Source organism: Triplophysa dalaica, chromosome 11, assembly GCF_015846415.1.
Source record: "Triplophysa dalaica isolate WHDGS20190420 chromosome 11, ASM1584641v1, whole genome shotgun sequence".
Taxonomy (NCBI): domain Eukaryota; kingdom Metazoa; phylum Chordata; class Actinopteri; order Cypriniformes; family Nemacheilidae; genus Triplophysa; species Triplophysa dalaica.
Genome location: NC_079552.1, coordinates 20,311,867 through 20,324,789, shown reverse-complemented (window position 1 = coordinate 20,324,789; position 12,923 = coordinate 20,311,867).

Genomic DNA, 12,923 nt, shown 5'->3' with positions numbered 1-12,923 from the left:
AAGGGGGTCAAGCTTTCTCATACGTAGCACCTAAACTCTGGAATAGCATTCCTGATACTATTCGAGGGTCAGACACACTCTCCCAATTTAAATCTTAATTAAAGACACATCTTTTCAGGTTTGACATGCATGGTTTTGGCGAGTGGGACTTCATAGGTTTTGGGTGGTGGGCTATACCTCTTCTTTGCTCGGGGTCACTGAGTGCAACTACGACACTTCAGAGGGGCTTTGGTCTCCCGGCTCATCCTGGTTTCTCCCGAGTTTTTTTTCATCATTAATCAATCATTGGAGTTTGGGTCCCTTGCCCACAGCAGGGCAGCATTGGCCTGCTCACCGGGGAGATTGCATTTATTTGTTTAATTATTTACTAATTAGATAGTATGTATTATAATGATCTTGCTTGTTCTATAAACACTATGCTCTGTGCTGTGTTTTATGTTTCTGTGTTTTTCTATTTTTCTTATAATGCTTCTGTAAAGCTGCTTTGGAACAATGCACATTGTGAAAAGCAATATATAAATAAACTTGAATTGAATGAAAAATAATGTTGAATATCTTGACATTACAATTGAAAATTCTCGGAAACAGTAGACACAGTTGCTCCACTGCATTTAAAGAAGATTAAAAATGGGAGCCCAACACGTGGTATAATGATCACACTCAGGCTCTAAAGAAAGCGGGCTGAAAATGGGCTTTAAGAAATTTAATTAGAGGAATTTTGTAAAGCATGGAAGGATAGTACTCAAAAGTACAGGAAAACCATGAAAACGTCTATATCCGCCTACTTCTCATCACTAATTAAAGAAAACCAGCACAACTCTAGGTTTTTATTTAACATAATGGCTAAATTAACAAAAAATAATTAGTCAGCGACTTCAGATTCTGGATATCAGCACAACAGTGATGAATTTATGAACTACTTCACAAGAAAAATCTGAGATATTAGAGAAAAAAATACAACAATGCAACCAGAAGTGATATCCCTACAAACTAACTACAGCAACCCTAAGGAGAAATTTTAATTATTTTCTGCCTTAGATCACGGTGAACTGTCTATAATCAGTAGATCATCTAAATCAACGACATGCATGCTAGACCCTATACCTACAAAACTAATAAAAAAGAGATGCTCCCAGAAATAATTGATCCACTTCTTATTATTATTAACTCATCTCTGACATTAGGACATGTGCCTTAAGCATATAAGGTGGCTGTTATAAGGCCCCTTGTAAAATAAAAACCTAGAGAACTAGGGAATTACAGGCCTATATCGAATCTACCTTTCATATCTAAAGTTCTGGAAAACGTAGTTTCAACTCAATTATGCTCCTTCCTCCAATGAAATGACATCAATGAAGAAATCTAGTCTGGATTCGGAGCACGTCACAGTACAGAGACAGCTTTGATCAGAGGTACAAATGATCTGCGTTTTGCGTCTGATCGTGGCTGTATTTCGATATTGGTGCTGCTAGACCTTAGTGCTGCATTTGACAACATTGACCAAAGCACAATCCTACATAGACTCGAACATTACGTCAGCATTAACGGAATAGCATTGCGATGGTTTAAGTCTTATTTATTCCAGCCGTTTCCACTGTAGCAATAAACAATGAGCTGTCATGGCAAATGGAAAGTCCAGTACGGTGTACCACAGGGCTCAGTCTTAGGGCCTCTGCTCTTCGCATTATACACGTGTGTTGCACGAGTGCCAACACACAACGTAAACATTCAGATTAATTTATAGAAAACGGACAGTTTAATCATATAAGTCCCTATTTGTCAGAGAAGTTTCTCTGATTAGCCTCAGATGTTAAATTAGAGGTGAGCCAGAGAGACTTCTCACCTCTGCTTTGAAGCTTAGGAGTCGTAAATATCCCATAGAGAAACAAAAGGGTTAGCAAAACTCTCAGTGAGACCACAAAGCTAGGGTCTTTTGATGATGGTATCAAGAAACCAGGACAAAAGGGAGTGGAGGGGCTCCATAGCTCCTCTTTCAATGATTCCGTCTTCTACATTACATTATTAGTAAGTTTATTCATTTTTATATAGCCTTGTTGTGCAAGCACTGTCGAGCTTGTACAAAGGCAGCAGCTTTTGCCAGAAGGGAACTGGAATCCCCAGGCTGGGCGTGGGTTCACCTAAGTTTTTTTTCCTTGATTGGAGTTTGGGTTCCTCTCCCACATTTGCATAATGTTTTTACACTATTTGCCTGGCCGGGGGGCCTGCTTTAGAATTTGAAGTTTACATAATTATTATTGCATATAGGAATTTGTAGTCCGTTTAATTTTTGACCTGTGTTTCTCTCTCCTTTATCTTTACTGTGTGCTTTCACTGTGCATGTGTGCATGCTTGTCTGTGTGTGTGTTTGTGTGTGTGTGTGTGTGTGTGTGTGTGTCTGTGTGTTAGTACGTGTGCATATTGTGTGTGTGGAGCGTTTGTATGTGGGTATGTCTGTTTTCTGTGTTTTCACCTTTTTCTTGTTTTTACAGGTATATAACATTAATTGATTTGTTTATAGTCAATTTGTCTCATGCACAGCTAATTTGTAACAATGAAAATTATAAAAAGCGCTATATAAATAAAGTTGAGTTGAGATAAATGCCATTTTGCGCGCAAATAGGTATGCTCTCTGAAATTTGCTCGAGCCGATGGCCTAGTCGGACGGTGTCGCAAGCATGCACGTCTATATTCTTATTTGACCGAACGCTGCCCTTAGTGTCGATTATCCAGGCAGTGCTTTGGGTGGCTTGTGCAGTGCTCGGCGGCAGTGTACTAGCTGATTGACTAAGCTATGTGTGTCAGCTAGGTCGTATAGGCTAACTATCACTTGCACGAGCCTGTGCTTTAAATGACTGCATGTTCGCTGTCACTGTTACTGTTCAGTTTATGACTCGCATTAGCCTGTGCCCTTTACACAGTGCCGGATTATCCAGTGGGCATTATGGGCAAAGGCCCAGGGGCCCATGCTCGCTTGGGGCCCAGGCCAAAGAAAGAAAATTTCACATAACAGCGTTTATAAGCCATATTCATTATGCTGTACGCTTCTCTGCAGCACATGGAGGTGGGCACACAAAACTGTGTTTCTAAATAAGGAATTCTGTCTTTTGATTAGTCACTTTTACGAGCCATCTAGCTGCTTTTGTTCAGAAGAAGCACATAGCCACTGTAGGATCTTGGCCGGATCAAAGGTGACCATTTGTCGTCGTAAAATTCTACAACCTTTCTGTAGGGGTCTAACCGGTACCAGCAAGTCTGATCCAACTGCTCTCTCTTAAGCATCCACCATTTGGTCAGGATAGTTTTTAACACCTCACTTGGACTTCAAAGAAGTCCCAACGGGGAGGATGGGGTACTTCTCCAAAGATGGACCATTTGCTCTAAAAGGAATGTGGCCTAGGCTTCATCTCCTCTGGAAATTGTCAATCCTTTCTCCTTATCCACAAAAGAATGTTCTAAATGGATATACCTCTATATCTCCACATAGTATGTTTGTCCCCATGTTATTCGGCCTCGCCTTTAACCTCAAAAGCATGTGTGTTTAGTTGTATTCTGCTATTTTCATTCTTGTACAAACTTCAGGTCAATGTACTTATAATCCTGGCATGTTTTATATCTAAATGTTTCTCTCTTCATTCCTTGAAAGATTATGTATAGCACAGAAATGTGTTGTATACAATACTCCTTTTATGTAAATCTAATTTTTACAGCACCAAACTCCTAAGTGATCCAACATGCAAATGAGCTAAAAAGCGAACAAAGTGACTTGACTTCGCACCAAAATCAGCTCATCACATTGGACCGCTCACCTTGGAGGGGCGTGAACCCTTCAAGCTTAAAGCATCCGTACACGGAGCTATCGACGCTCAGCTCTTCCGTGTGTTCGCGCGTTCCAGTTCAAGAACACCTCCTGAGACCTGTCTCTCTCTTCGGAGACAGTTTTTCCTTTCGGCAGAATTACTTCGGCTAACTTCGTCAGCCAATCCAGGCTCTAAGAAAGAAGTAGACGGACTCACCCGCTTGCTTTGAAACCATCAGGACTCTGAGAACACTTTTCCACGGGCACAAAACCTTGTCCAAGCACACTCAAAAGGAAACCAATGCAAGTATCAACTATTTCCTAAATAGGTGCGTTTAAGCTGTAACCCCTTTTAACTAAGGAGACTGTCCTCGATGGTTCATGCAGATGTGAATAGTTGTTTGTAATACTGCCAATCTTTGCTTTGTCTATTTCTTCCATTTCTTTACTGCTTTTACGTTTCATGTCTGTTTGTTATTTCTTAGTTAGTCGGTTTGTTTTCCCTTTAGTGTGGTCAATAAACCTGCATTTGTAAATAAGACAAACCTGCTCGAATTGTTGCTGTGTTTCTTTATCACATATTAACGTCACTTAAACTGCTTGATTTCGTTATAATTTCTGGAGCGGTACTGTACTACATACAGTAAGAGTGTTATGTTTCCAAGGCCAGGAAAGTAATATTTCTTAGATTTGATATACGATCTGCGGATCACTCGCTGGACGAGTGAATTTAGTTTGTCGCTATTATCAGGTCTGCCGAATCCGATAAAGTGTATAAGAACAGGTATAGTTAATCATCATTAATTATACGTCTTTTACTGTGATCAAACTCATAGTTTTCCCCGAAATACACTACACCACAAATCTAGAGACTTCTTGGATAAACCTTAGCTCTCATTCAGTGGGAAAATATCGCCAGTTCTGCCCCACGAGAACTCGTAAAAGGTATGAGTTTTTTTACATTTATTTGGTGCGTGCTTCCTTGCCAATTATTAATTATTTTATACTGATATTACATTGATCAGTAACTGCCTTACTTTACCAATATTAAGCCTTTATTATTAGATAATCCACAGTGCTTTTACATACCCTACCTACATTTCAAAAGGTTTATGTGACAAGTGACGAGTGATGGCGAGAACTGTGTGTGTGTGTTTCTTCAAACTTCTCCGTCATTTTCCCCCTTTTTAAGGGTACAACATCGTGGCACCGCTGAGGTGTTTGGCTTGAGGATCACCCCTGAGCTGTAAGTGGAGTCCTTGCGTCGATCATCCCTTCAAACAACCCAGTTATCAGCGAAAAGAGTTAAGCAAGGCGGTGAAAATGGTCTTCAGACAAACCTGGCACCTTGTATACTGAAGTGAGCAAAACTGACCACTAGGGAGCAGAAAAAAGTCAGAATAACGTCTTGGTTCCCTGATGGAGTTCCCTGATGGAGGGAACGAGATGTTGTGTCGAGAACGACAGCTGGGGTTCGCCCTTGAGAACCAATCAACTCTGACTACAATAGAAAATGCAAATGAAATTTGGCGAATGAAATTTGCATGCCGGTCTCTGGTATAAAAGGAAGCCGGCATGCAGCATTCATTTACCTCTTGTTCCGAATAGCCTGAAAGCCACTCACGACTGGAGCAGACTACGATACGTGTTTGTGGCACAAGGGACACAACGTCTCGTTCCTTCCATCAGGGAACTGAGGTTACATACGTAACCAAGACGTTCCCTTTCTGTCGGTCTCTTGACGTTGTGTCGAGAACGACAGATGGGGTTGCCTATGGAAAACGCACACAACGCTGTATCGCGTCAAAATCTCTAGCGAAGCGATGGTAACAGGCCTGGGCGTGTCAGCTCGATGCTTTCGCGAAACTGTAACCTTCTAGTGTGGTGGTCGGGGGGTTCCAGAGCTTTCTTGGAGAAAGAAGGGTACCGCCCTGACCGGTAACCTTTCACGGACGGAGGCCTTAGCTCTCTACTGGCGAGAGGCCGCCCGGCTCAGGTTTACACCGGGTAAGCGCAACTTCCTTAATTAGGGATGCGCTGCAGAGGCCACCTCCTACCCGTGGGGAGGAATATGGTGGATATAGGTATGGTCTCGTTCTGGGAGGAGAACGCATGGAACGTGCGGACTGAGTAGTTAACCGCGAGGTGGAGGTCCACCTGGGGAAGCTCATGGGTTACCAGGAGTGGGAAGCATTCTCATGAGGATACATCATACGGAACAGCCCACGGAAGAGGTATTACAGACGTCTGGTAGCACTAGGTCCGGTAAGAGCTATCTGTGATAGTTCATATGGTATCCCGGCCTAAGGGGGAAGGCTGCTCTGCCCAGCCAGCTCCCAGGGTGTGCTTGCTTAGTGATGGATGGAATGCCTGTTCTTAACCAGTATTTGGGTAAGAAGGGAGGTTGGTGAGTTACCTGTTCTTAGCCATATGTTTAGGTAAGAAGAGAGGTAGATAGCAGGCATACACCCCCCCCCCGGATGCCAGTCCTACATGACGCCATGTAGGACGTGGGCTGACACCGGGTTTACGCGCAGGTTGTTAACCCTTGCGAAGGTGTTTGGGCATAGCCCAACCCGCAGCTCAACAGTGTCTGCTAGGGAGGCGCATCTGGCCAGTGCCCAGGAGGTGGCTATACCCCATGCGGAGTGAGCCCCTGCCAATGGGCATGGGCAATTCTGAGATATGAATGCCGTCGTAACGCCATCCACGACCCAGTGCGCCAGCCTCTGCTTGGAGACACTGCTGTCCTCCAATACAGACACGGAGCTGGTCAGAGCTTCTGTGCTCTGTCTGCGGTCCGGGTAGAGGCGCAATGCATGCGCTGGACACAACACAAATCGGGATTGGTCTTCCTCCCCGATGGGAAGCGCCTGCAAATTCACCACTTTCCGAAGAATTTGGTGGGTTCTTATCAGAACTAGTACTGGCTGCAGATAGATTCCTTGTCGTTGGTGACTTTAACATCCATGTAGATAATGATACAGATGCCCTGGGAATGGCTTTCAAAGACACTCTTAACTCCATGGGCATTAGTGAACATGTGTCAGGACCCACTCACCTTCGTAATCATACTTTAGATTTAATACTTATATCTTACGGTATAAATGTGGACGATGTTAAAATCGTTCAGCAGAGTGAAGATATTTCGGATCATTATCTGATATTATATTTGCTTCACTAGCCTATGGCTCTAAATCAAACGCCTTTTTACAAATATGGTAGAACCAAAAATGCGTTTCTCGACAATCTGCCTGAATCGTCACAAATATCTATCATGAGTAACAACGATGACGATCTTGACATTACTATTGAAAATTTTAACTCTACCTTCTCGGAAACATTAGACACAATTGCTCCTCTGTGTTTAAAAATTATTAAAAATGGCAGCCAAACACCGTGGTATAATGAACACACTCAGGCTATAAAGAAAGCGTCCCGTAAAATGGAGCCTCATGCAGTTCCATCGAATAAAGGAATGCATAGTTGATTTAAAAACTGCATGAGTAACAATTTTTTACTACTGAACTCGGACAAAACAGAAGTGTTACATACTGGACCAAAACCGCCATATATAACAACCAAGAATCCTGACAAACTATTTAGGGATGCTACATAAAATCCTCGTCTTCAGCTAAGAAACTTGGCATTGTATTCGATAGTAATCTCTCATTTGAGAGCCATGTCGCCAACACCTGTAAAATTGCATTTTTCCATTTTAAGAATATATCTAAACTATGTCATATGCCGTCACTGTCAGATGCAGAGAAATTAATTCATGCATTCATGACATCAAGACTAGATTACTGTAATGCACTTTTAGGTGGTTGCCCTGCAGGCCTATTACAAAAACTGCAACTGGTTCAAAACGGGGCAGCTCGAGTTCTTACACGTACAAAAAAGTATGAGCATATACCCCCTGTTCTGTAAACCTTGCACTGGTTACCTATAAAGCATCGCGTTAACTTCAAGATCTTGCTTATTACCTCTAAAGCCCTACATGGTTTAGCGGCGCAGTATTTGAATGAACTTCTATTGTATTACAATCCTCCACATGCATTACGCTCTCAGGCGTCCTGTCAGTTGGTAATACCTAGAATTTTAAAATCAAGTGCAGGTGGTAGATCCTTTTCTTATCTAGCGCCTAAACTTTGGAATATTCTTCCCTGCACTGTCCGGGAGGCAGACACACTCTGACAGTTTAAATCTAGACTAAAGACGCATCTTTTCAATCTTGCATACACTACACTTCCATAATATTAATCCTCAGAGGATTTAGGCTGCATTAATTAGATCAACCGGAACCAGGAACACATCCAACAACAATTGATGTACTTGTTGCATCAAAGAGTGCAGAACAGTACTCTACTCTCAGCCAGTCTTGTCTTTTTGTTCCAAGGTTACCGCAGGATGCAGTTCATCCCCAGACCTGATTGCAGAGCTGAGAATGGGAAGCGATGACCTGACAAGAGCTGAGATGATAGAGCTGGATAAAGGACGCGGCAACTTGACACGATTTTTCTACAACACTTCAAATGCTATTAGATTGTTAATGATAATCTTAAATCTATAATTTACCTTATTGATAAGTTTGTCTGTTTTTTTAGCCTTGTTGTGCAAGCACTGTTGAACTTGTGCAAAGACAGCAGCTTTGCCAGAGGGGAAATGGAATCTCCTGGTTGGGCCTGGGTTCTTCTGAGTTTTTTTTCTCGATTGGAGTTTTGGGTTCCTCGCCACCATTTGCATATTGTTTTGCACTATTTGCCTGGCTGGGGGGGCTGCTTTTGAATTTAGAAGTTAAACATAATTAATATTGCATATAAGAATTTATAGTCCGTTTAATATTTGACCTGTGGTTCTCTCTCCTTTATCCCAAATGTGTGCTTTCATTGTGCGTGTGTGCGAGTGTGTTTGCGTGTGTGCGTCTATGTCAATGTGTGTAAGTATGTATGCATATTGTGTGTGTGGAGCATTTGTATGCCTGTCTTTTGTTGTTTTCACCTTATTCTTGTTTTTTACAGGTATATGCCTTTAGTTGTTTTTCTTGTATTCAATGTGTCTCATGTACAGCTGCTTTGTAACAATGAAAATTGTAAAAAGCGCTTTATAAATAAAGTTGAGTTGAGAAATACAAAAGAGATTACATAACGTACATGAAGGAAATCATAGAGAGGGGTGACGTGGAAGAGGTGCCTACAGATGGAGTTAAAGGTGAACGATGGTATATCCCACATCACGGCATCTATCATCCTCAGAAGCCTGACAAACTACGCGTTGTGTTTGATTGCTCTGCAAAATACTGTGGCACAAGCCTAAATGAACTCCTGCTTCCGGGTCCAGACGTGATCAATAACCTAACAGGCATCCTCATAAGGTTCAGGCAGCATCCCATTGCTCTTCTATGTGATATAGACAAAATGTTTCACCAATTTCACGTCCATGAGGAAGACCGCAACTACCTTCGGTTCCTCTGGTGGAAGGATGCAAATAAAACCACACAACCTCAGGAGTATCGTTTGAAAGTACACATTTCGGTGCAGTGTCATCCCCTGGGTTTTTCAAAAGTAATCCACTAGGATTTTGGATAACGGATTGGATCAAATCTTGAAAATGTGTTTTTCAAAAGAAAAAACGGATTACATAATCGGATTAGATCACGTAATCCAATCTTGGTTTTGATCCGGATCAAACCTTTAGTTTGGGTTTTTCAGAACTTTTTTGTAGAATTTGGAAAACTTTGATCCAAAAAATCTGGATTAAACTGATCCCATCAGAAGGGTGGATTCAGCATGGATTTCATGTCCACAATGTAATGAAAACTTAAAAAATGTATCAAATGATACGATATTTGGATCATACAGTATTTTACAAGATATCCCATTTATTCATAAGGTTTTAATTGTATTTGTTCATCCGTCAGGCTACAGTGATTAGGTAGGCTTTAACGTATTCAGCCTTTCAGTATAGGCCTACAGCAAAGTAGAAAGAGTTTGGCCTCATAAAATAATCCTCCAAACAGCTGTCAAAATTGACCAAAAACAATAAATATTATTCTGTCACTAATTAATATACATATTCATCAAAATCGAAAATATTTTTGTTTTTAGAATATTTATTAGTGATGCATGCAATGATTACAGAATAACCAAAACAAATCCAAATCAGAAATAGTGTCTAACTATTGCGTCCCTTGTTGCACGTCCTGTTTGCTCATTCTGGCAGAATGCAGGAGGTTGGTTAGGGTCTCCAAGGGGCTCAGGTCTATCATTGTCAGCACAGAGAGGGACATTGCGCTTAGTAGCAATGTTGTGCAGGACAATACAGGCAAGGGTTATGTTGCATGCTTTCTGTGGTTCCGCTCTCAGGTAGTTAAGGCATGCAAAGCGCCTCTTAAGAACTCCATTTAAACGCTCAATTGCACATCTTGCTCTGGAATGAGCAGTGTTGAAGCGTGTCTGCGCCGGTGTATTTGCTGTTAGAAAAGGAGTCATCAGCCATGGTAGGAGTGGGTAGGCACTGTCTCCTAATATTATGCCATTCTGTCGGTTGGTTTGGAGGTCTCTATATAGAGAGCTCTCCCTCAGAATGTGTGCATCATGGACAGACCCAGTCCACTTGACAACGCAGTTGGTGATGATGAGGTCAGCATCACACACAAGTTGGATATTGATGCTGTGCCTCCCCTTTCTGTTTATAAACTCCCATTCATTCTCACGAGGTGCTTGTATATGCACATGTGTGCAGTCGATTGCTCCAATAGTATTGGGCATATTCCCCAAAAGAAATCTGGTTGTCCTTTGGAAAAGAAACAAATTCATTGACCAGGCTGGCCAGTGCGATTGACACATCTCTCACCACATCACACACAGCTGATTTCACCACTCCCATATAGTCACCAACAACTTGATAGAAAGTCCCACATGCATAAAATCGGACAGCAATTAGGATCTGGTCTTCCACAGGCAGACCGTGACTCCTTTGGGTTCTGTGTTGAAGTTTTGGCCTGAGAAGGTTCACAAGGTACTCTATTTCAGGCTTCCCAAAGCGAAACCGGCCATACAGCTCCTCAGTGGTGTATTGCTTCAGTGGCTTGGTACGTTCAACATACACCCTTTGACGGTATCCTCTCCTGGCAAAGTGGTGGTGGCGGTGGACAACACCTGCCATTTCACTGTCTCTCTGTGAATCCTCTGAGAAAGGCTGATTTATATGGCTGTGTAGTTGGTATTTTCAAACACACCTATTTCAACTGATTACTTTTGGCTTGTGTTCAATTGAGGCAATTGGACCCAAGGCCTATAATTGATAAACAATGTTCACTATAGTAAAGCAATGGAACCATGGACTCAAGAAGCTGTAACTTCACTGCTGCTGAAACCAATGCACTACTAGAGGGTGTTCGGTGCCATTATGGAACAATAGTGGGAAGTTTTAATTCTGCTAAGGATACCAACAAAAAGAAAAATGATGTTTGGATTTTAATCACAGAAAATGTGAATGCCATAGGGTCTGGCCAGAGGAGGACCACAGACCAAATCAAATGGCGGTGGAAGAATCTTAAGGCCAGGGCAACAAAGGACCATGCTGAAGCCAAAAACAAGCCATTTAAGAGGGGAGATTACACAGATGTGGTCCTCGACATCATTGGAGGTGAGAAGTCGCAAGCTCTCCATGGTATTCAAGGTGTTGTAGGGGATGGCGAGCCTTTGATTGAGGAGGAGGAGGAGAATTCACCAGTTCCTCCTGAGGCTGATCCAGAGAGCGTATTTATATTGAATCTCAGCTCTGTTCCTGAGGAAGAAGCTGGATCCTCATTGGTTGAGCCAGTGGTAGTTGCCACAGGATCTCAGAGGAAAGGCTTGAAGTTCCCTTCATCAAACAAAGATGATGATTTCAAGGCACTTCTGCAAAAAGAGACTGACAGGGCAGAAGCACAGCTTCGTCTGGCAGAGGAACAACTGACTCTGACCAAACTGCAGCAAACCAAGGCCAGACTTGAGATCCGCCTCCTAAAGGCTACGCTCAGACAAGCTGGTCTCTCCACATCAGATGAGGAAGTCTGAAATTATTGTGGAGTATTTGACATTAAGTCTTTTTTTTTAATTCAATATATCTATACTTGATACTTGTTATAAATATCCTCAATGTACGGTGTTTGTGTTGAAGGTCTCAGATGAGCGGAGTGCTGGAAGAGGATGCGGTGGGGTTTTTCTTGGTTTTAGTTTTAGGATTACGTGATCATGGATCGCAAAAAAAGGATTACTGAATACGGATCAATTTTATCCGGATTAAACCTTTTGAAAAACTGTCACAGGCACTGACACTGTGGAAAAGGCCATTCAGTTGGCACAGGAGGCAAGAGAAATATCCGCCAACGGTGGTCTCCGTCTCCACAAATTTGTATCAAACAACCACGCTGTATTACAAAGCCTACCCCCATCAGAGTGTGCAGCAGAGGCAAAGACAAAGGACTTGGCCTTCAATGACACACTGGAGCGAGCTTTAGAAATTCAATGGAGTATAAAGGATGACAGCTTCAGATTCAGTAGCACCTTAAAGGACCAACCAGCCACACGTAGAGGCATATTGTCTACAGTTGCCTCCATATATGACCCTATTGGCTTTCTCGCGCCATATGTCCTCAATGGGAAGCAAATTCTTCAAGAAATGTGCAACCAGGGCATTGGCTGGGATGAACCCCTACCAGAGAGGCTAAAGCCACGGTGGGAGAGTTGGCAACGTGACTTCACCAACCTATAGAAAATAAACATAGCTCGCTGTTACTTACCTGCTGACTTCAGAGAAGTCGTAGAAACCGAATTACACCACTTCTCAGATGCGAGCAACAGCGGATACGGGCAATGCTCTTATCTGAGAGTCAAGAACAAGAAGGGAAAGATTCACTGCTCACTAGTGATAGGACAGGCCCGTGTTTCTCCCACAAAAGTGACTATAATACCATGGCTTGAATTAACTGCAGCAGTGGTTTCAGTCTCCATCAGCCATATGCTCAGAGAAGAATTGAGAATTGTTGACGGGAAAGAATACTTTTGGACGGACTCAAAGGTAGTGTTAAGCTACATAAATAACGATGCATAGCGATTTCACACCTTTGTCGCTAACCGGG